This window comes from Aedes albopictus, chromosome 3, assembly GCF_035046485.1.
Source record: "Aedes albopictus strain Foshan chromosome 3, AalbF5, whole genome shotgun sequence".
NCBI classification, from domain to species: Eukaryota; Metazoa; Arthropoda; class Insecta; order Diptera; family Culicidae; genus Aedes; species Aedes albopictus.
In genome coordinates this window covers 210,882,262-210,888,694 of record NC_085138.1, presented here as the reverse complement: position 1 = coordinate 210,888,694, position 6,433 = coordinate 210,882,262, and positions in this window count along the sequence as shown.

Sequence of the window (6,433 nt, the reverse complement as noted above, 5' to 3'; positions counted from 1 at the left end):
ACTGTCAGAATGTGCGTGAAAAAAAAGCAAAAAATATTTCCCTCTCGTTTTTTCTCACGTAAACCTTCACGCACATTCTGCAACTTCGTAGTCGCGAATACGACGCAAAAATTTGGATTCCCCTCTCGCACGTGATTGGCTAGATGAGAGAGGGGTAAAAATCAGTGATGCCATGCAGATTTACCTGCAATCAAAGAGATGTAGCACAAGTTAATAGGTATTTAATATTATTTAATATTAAACATTATTAAACTATTGCTAATAAGTAGACTGCTCATTATCAATAAATTATCTTTGACAATTTATGTTTCATACGATTTTCTTGAAGGCTTATTGGCCAAATCAGTGAAAATTAATCAAATTATTGCGATGGAAAATTATATTGAAATTTGGCAACACCGGTAAACGATTTTCATTCTTCAATAGTAAATGTTCTATGAATTGAAGAAAATTGATGATTTTCAATGCTCTTTATATAATTTAATTATTTAATAGCACTCAGCTTGGGCAGACTCTATAGACCTATAGAATTGTAGCCCTTACAAGGACTGTCGAAATTTGATTTCACGAAACCATAATGTGGTCAACTTTAGGAAGGAATTTGTTCATCGAAGATGCTGGCTCCGATGTCGAAATTTCATCTCACGCGGGACCGGGTTAGCTCCGATGAAGTAAATAATTATTCCCAGTTGCTGTCTTACCCATCCGCTACCGCACTGGGAAAATGCGAATAAGCCACCGCCACCTGCTCGGTTGCCGGCGGTGCGCCTACCGCGCCTAGCGGCGCTTTTGCAGTGGTTTGTTTCAAAATGTCGGCACTTGTTGAAAATTCGGTATTAACTCCTGTGGAAAATTCGATTTCTAGCCCTTAGAAGGACTGTTTAAATTTGATTTCGCAAAATCAAATCTGCTTGATCACTTTCTTCGACGATGGTGCTGGCTCCGTTGTTGCAAGTGCAAATGACGCGCACTTCGATGATGAAAATTTGATCTCACCGCCGCCGCTACTGCTCGGTTGGCAGCGTCCGTCCGTCTGCCACGCTCGACAGTCTGGTGAAGAATGGGCAAGCGAAACGCAAAAGCGCTCTCGCCGACCCTCCGCACTCGACGACGCACGGAAGAACACTGAACGAAAAGGAAAAGAAGATTTTAATTTATACTCCACGGGCGCTCCGCTGATGCGCTCTCGTCGAGGCATCGAAGAAGACTGATGAAAGATGAGAAGAAGCAGAATGCTTTTATACCGCAAGGAAAAATCCAAAATTCTGCTTGCACGTGATTGGTCAGTGAAAAGATGGGTCAACAATTTTCAAATTTTCAATAGTTTATGATTGAAAATAGTAACTTTTAAATATTGTAGAAAATTGTTTTGCAGTTTTCCCATCGATTCGAGCTATAATCCGAAAAATCCATCGTTTACTTTTTGAGTTATTAACGTTTGAAATCTTTCATAATTTCGTGACGCGGTCGATTTCTGGTTTTTGCAAAGTGTACCCCGGTATAGAAAATAAAGACGTAGTCCTACGTCAAAACGTCGCGAGTTAGGTCGCGTCGCGACTTGATTGTGCGAAGTCCGGTTTGGTGGCGGCCCGACCAGGCCCCTGGCATGAATGAAATTTATCGTAGCCAACATCTAACTGCCTTATACTCATATTCGTGCAAATTGAAACGAGCGTGTAATCAACAAACGCAGCTTTTGTTTGATGTTGTGAGCCACACACGAAATCACATTCACAATGCGTGTTTGTTGGGTTGCTTTATTCAACTAATCGCATGCTCCTCTTACCGTACATTAATATTAAAGCGAGTTTGAAGTGTTTTGTGATCATAAGCGGTGGAAAAAATGATTCCAAAAACTGATCAACAAACCAAAATAAACGTTAAACAAAAAATTGTTGATGTTTTCGCATTTGACAGTGGGCGCTATTTATTAGCGCCCAGGACATCCTGTCTACCATGATTCCAATGCATTGATATAGGCCGTGTCAGGGGCCTGGGCCCGACAATATAATATTCTTGCCGATATGAAGAATATTATACGGCTTAAACTGTTTGGATTTTTGCACTTCACGCTTAGATCAGTTTACCTTTTTTCCAAAAACTACAAGGGTATAACCAGCGGCGTCATGGTCGCAATTTTTTCCGCAGTCAGGTTCGCAGATTGTGAACATTCCTCGGTACTCACTTTACGTAATTTATGTTTAGTCCCTTACTGTCAGAGCTGTCAGATCAGTGTAACACGCTAAATAAAATTTATTCAAAAGGCAATTTACACGGAAAAAAATACACGGTTATGAATATTTATTGGGTACCGGACTGGTCACCGAAAATTTGATCATTTTCTTTGGTACATCGAGGTCTTGAAATTAGTCTATGGTATAACCCTAGGGGTTGTACGAAAGTGTGACGTAGGACCACGATGATTTGGATTCAATAGTGTGATGATTCTTGTAGAAGGGATATTATGTCCTAGAACTCTATAAGTTCCTTACGACGGAGGATTGTTGCTGCAAATTACTCTTTCATGTTCCTTACTCCTTCCATAAGCATTTCAAACAATTTTGCCAAGGCCGTAAATTTCACAAGACTGCTGCCAAGTCCTCTACTAATTTACCATTCAGTCCTTTTCAGGACTACCGATAGAAATTTCTCTCAAGAGTTAATCATTAATTTCTGCATGACTGCTTCGTACAAGTAGGTTTTGAAATGTTGGAATTTAGGGATTTGTTCGACGATGGTGCTGTCTCCGATGTCAAAATTTTAATTCACGCCGGACCGGGTTAGCTCTGATGAAGTTAATAATTATTCCCAGTTGATGTCCATGATAAGTCCAAGAGACCGTGGGCCTCCAAAGACTAGGGCAACCGGAGGCCATTCCCCGGTAAACGATATTGTTGTTGCTGCGATTGAGATCCTGAATGAGTTCTACGAGGCGTCCTTACAGGGCATCAAGAAGTACACCGCACATAACTATAAACGCGATACTAGCACGTTTCGTCAAGAAGGGCCTGAAGAACGACGTTCGGCGAGAAGGGCACGTTGGTTGGTGAAAAGGCAGAAGAATAAGAAGAAGTAGTTAGAAACAAATCGGCGAGAGGGAAGCCCAAGTCTTCCACCAATTTACCGTTCAGTCCTTTTCAGAACTACCGATAGAGATTTCACTCAAGAGTTAATCATTAGTTTTCGCCCGGCGCATTCGTAGCAGTTGGTTTCAAAATGTTGACACTTACTTACTAGGAGATAAGTAATAGGGTAACGGTTGAATTTTGGACCCCTAGAGGACATTAGTTTGAATTTAAGCTAAAATCAAACAGATTCAGAGGGTGTTACACATAATGATGATGTTGGTATGACCGTAAAAGCCTCCACTGTTCGTCAAAAATACCCACAAGGTCATTTCTGGCTGAAAATTCGATAAAAATAACTGATTTTTGAAGCATCAGTTTTCACTATTTTGGACACCTCAATTTATTTTGGACCCTCTTAAGTATATATTTTGGACACCCGGTGTTTAAACTCACTTGAAACTATTTTCGAAGAAACTGTCACTTGGATATGCTGCATCACATCCTAATTACTTGATTGACAAAGGATGATTAGACGAACTTTGCGAATTTAATGCGCTAGAATGATAAAAGTTTTTGTTTACATCTGAAAGTTTCCCCAGCACCACTTTCTCTTTTCGTAAACATGCCGCGACACTCGCACGGATGACGAGATTAACAAAAAATAATTTCAAGGCAAATAATGATATTTCCAGTGAGGAAATGATTGCTGCTCGTGCAGAACAATCTTATTAGGCGAATGATTCTAAAAAATTTCATCATCCCTTCAATAAAGCTGTGAAAACTATGATAATACGACCCAGGGGGTCCAAAATATATGGGGGTCCAAATTATATTGGTTACCCTAACACTGGCAGAAAATTCCGAATTGTAGCCCTCATAAAGGCTGTTCAAATTTAATTTCTTGAAATCAAAATGTGATCAACTTGCAGAAGAGATTTGTTCGACGATGGTGCTGACTCCGATGTCGGAATTTCAATTCACGCGGGACCAGGTTAGCTCCGATGATGTAAATAATTATTCCTGAGTTGCTGTCTTCCCATCCACTACCGCACTGGGAAAATGCGCCACCAGCTCGGTTGCCGGCGGTGCGTCTACCGCGCCCAGCGGCGCTTTTGCAGCAGTTTGTTTCAAAATGTCGGAACTTGCTAGGGAAATTCGGTATTAACTCTTGTGGAAAATTCGATTTCTAGCCCTTAGAAGGACTGTTTAAATTTGATTTCGCAAAATCAAATCAGCTGAAATCTTGGAGATCGCTTGCTTCGACGATGGTGCTGGCTCCGATGCTGGAAGTGCAAATCACACGCCTCCGATGATGAAAATTTGGCGGTGCTTTGATTTCACCGCCGCCGCTACTGCTCGGTTGGCAGCGTCCGTCCGTCTGCCGCGCTCGACAGTGTGGAAAAGAATGGGAAAGCGAAACGCAAAAGCGCTCTCGCCGACCCCACCGCACTCGATGACGCACAGAAGAATACTGAGCGAAAACGAGAAGAAGATTTTAATTTATACTCCACGAGCGCTCCGCTGATGCGTTCTCGTCGAGGCATCGAAGAAGACTGATGGAAGATGAGAAGAAGCAGTTAGCTTATATACGCCGCAAAAATGTGGATTCCCCTCTCGCACGTGATTGGCTAGATGAGAGAGGGGTCAAAATCAGTGATGCCATGCAGATTTACCTGCAATCAAAGAGATGTAGCACAAGTTAAGAGTTATTTAATATTAAACATTATTAAACTATTGCTAATAAGTAGACTGCTCATTATCTATAAATTATCTTTGACAAACTATGTGTCATACGATTTTCTTGAAGGCTTATTGGCCAAATCAGTGTAAATTAATCAAATTATTGCGATGGAAAATTATATTGTAATTTGGCAACACCGGTCAACGATTTTCATTTTCATTCTTCAATCCTAAATGTTGTATGAATTGAAGAAAATTGATGGTTTTATTGCTCTTTATAGATAATTTAATTTAATTTAATTCCTTAATATCACTCTACTTTGGCAGATTCAAAATCAAATCTATCATAGATGCAAGTAAGCACGATTTAATTTCCACACGACGCATTCGTTCAAGTTGGTTTTGAAATGGCGGCACTTTCTAGGAGAATTCGGTATCAACTCTTGCAGAATATTCAGAATTGTAGTCCTTACAAGGACTGTTTAAATTTGATTTCACGAAACCATAATGTGGTCAACTTTAGGAAGGATTTGTTCATCGCAGATGCTGGCTCCGATGTCGAAATTTCAACTCACGCGGGACCGGGTTAGCTCCGATGAAGTAAATAATTATTTCCAGTTGCTGTCTTCCCATCCGCTACCGCACTGGGAAAATGCGAATGAGCCACCATCGCCACCTGCTCGGTTGCTGGCGGTGCGTCTACCACGCCCAGCGGCGCTTTTGCAGTGGTTTGTTTCAAAATGTCGGCACTTGTATTAACTCTTGTGGAAAATTCGATTTCTAGCCCTTAGAAGGACTGTTTAGATTTGATTTCGCAAAATCAAATCTTGGAGATCACTGGCTTCGACGATGGTGCTGGCTCCGATGCTGGAAGTGCAAATGATGACGCACGCTCCGATGATGAAAATTTGATTTCACCGCCGCCGCTACTGCTCGGTTGGCAGCGTCCGTCCGTCTGCCGCGCTCGACAGTGTGGAGAAGAATGGACAAGCGAAACGCAAAAGCGCTGTCGCCGACCCTCCGCACTCGACGACGCACGGAAGAACACTGAGCGAAAAGGAGAAGAAGATTTTAATTTATACTCCACGGGCGCTCCGCTGATGCGTTCTCGTCGATGCATCGAAGAAGACTGATGGAAGATGAGAAGAAGCAGAATGCTTTTATACCGCAAGGAAGAATTCAAAATTCTGCTTGCACGTGATTGGTCAGTGAAAAGATGGGTCAACAATTTTCAATTTTTCAATAGTTTATGATTGCAAATAGTAACTTTCAAATATTGTAGAAAATTGTTGTGCAGTTTTCCCATCGATTCGAGCTATAATCCGAAAAATCCATCGTTTACTTTTTGAGTTATTAACGTTTGAAATCTTTCATAATTTCGTGACGCGGCCGATTTTTGGTTTTTGCAAAGTGTACCCCGGTATAGAAAATAAAGACGTAGTCCTACGTCAAAAGTGCACAACCGCAAATATGCGTAAATGATACTCAAATATAGGTTAACAAAACTCAAATATGGGTAATGTGGACACACATATGAGTAATTGTAACCCAAATATGGGTTAATATAACCTATAAATGAGGTTGTGCACTTTTCCAAAATATGAGGTTTATTTACCCATATTTGCGTAAAGTTTACGCAAATTTGAATAAAATTTACCTATATTTTAGAAAAATAGGTAAACTGA